The sequence below is a fragment of the Lemur catta genome, chromosome 12 (assembly GCF_020740605.2).
Source record: "Lemur catta isolate mLemCat1 chromosome 12, mLemCat1.pri, whole genome shotgun sequence".
Taxonomy (NCBI): domain Eukaryota; kingdom Metazoa; phylum Chordata; class Mammalia; order Primates; family Lemuridae; genus Lemur; species Lemur catta.
The window spans coordinates 34,447,810-34,449,216 of record NC_059139.1 but is presented as its reverse complement, the minus strand read 5'-3'; positions in this window follow the sequence as shown (position 1 = coordinate 34,449,216).

Genomic DNA, 1,407 nt, shown 5'->3' with positions numbered 1-1,407 from the left:
AGGGAATGTGAGAAACATGAGAGCTTCGAGGAGTTGCCTTGTAACTCTTCCAAAAAACATTTTCTGCTATCAGCCTAGAGCTTTCTTGTCCGCATTTCATCACTTTCAACTCTTGTTGTACTCCTTTTGTAAGCTAATCACTCCTTAAGTGCAGACACACACTTCAAAGAGTTGCCATCCATTGTACTCTCCTCCCCATGCAAGCAAGGTACAAATATTTGAGTTTGTGCATCTTTCAACAGATAAATCTCTGTTCCCTTTATTATTTTTATTGCTCCATTGGGAATCTGTCCAGCATGAATCCTTCTGGTACCAAAGTGCCCCTGATGAAGCCCACACTTCGGGACTCAGTCTCTGGGAGGTGGAAGGAGGAGAACTGCTGTGTCCTTCAGCTCACTTTGCTGCAGGCCTTTTGAAACCTTCTCTCAGTCCAACAGTGAATCACATGTAAAACCCAAGCTTGCTGTCCATTTCCTTTCTCTCTCTCATCCTGCCATTTCTGTGTGTTCATTCTTTGTTTTTCTCAGTGCATATTTTGGCGCCTGGAGGCCTTAAGTTTGAGTTCCTACATCCTCAATCTTAGGGACCTTGGGCAAGTTGATCAATCTAGCTGAGCCTCAGTTTCTCCATCTTGACAAGGAGTTAATAATTCCCATTTCCTAGCATTGGGTACAGATTTTGAGCTGTGTAAGTCAGTCAGGAGCACTCTGATGCTCTTTGGCCGGCCTCTCTCGGCCCACATTCCCCAGTGACTTTTCTCTCTCCGGGCCAATCCTCCTGCCCCCTAACCAAAGTGATTTTGTAAAAATCTTCCACTCATTTTTTTTTCTCATAGGAGATCTTTCTATATTTTTTCTCCATCTTCACCAGGGTTGTGATTCTGTTGATAGACAATTCTGAATCATCTGCAAATTTCATTAACAGTTTAATCCCTTCATCCAAATCCATAATAAAAATTAAACACAAAGTTAATTCTTGTTGGCTTGTTTTACAAATGTACTTAAAACTCTCCTCAGAATTTATGTAACTTGTAAATACAGTCATGTGTCACTTTCAGTCAACAACAGACTGCATATATGATGGTGGTCCCAGAAGATTATAATAATGCATTTTTACTGTACGTTTTTCTATATTTAAAGGTCCAGATACTTGCCATTCTGTTACAGCTGCCTACGGTTTTCAGTATGTGCTGTACAGGTTTGTAGCCTAGGAGCAATAGGCTATACCATCTCGTTTGTATAAGTACACTCTGATGTTCCCACAATGATGAAATTGCCTAAGACACATTTTTCAGAATGTATCCCCATCATTGACACATGACTGTAAATCCAAACATGTGAACTGAAAAGTAGTTGAAAAGCTGCCATTGTGAACATAAGTGATTACCATAAACATTAAAATACCCTC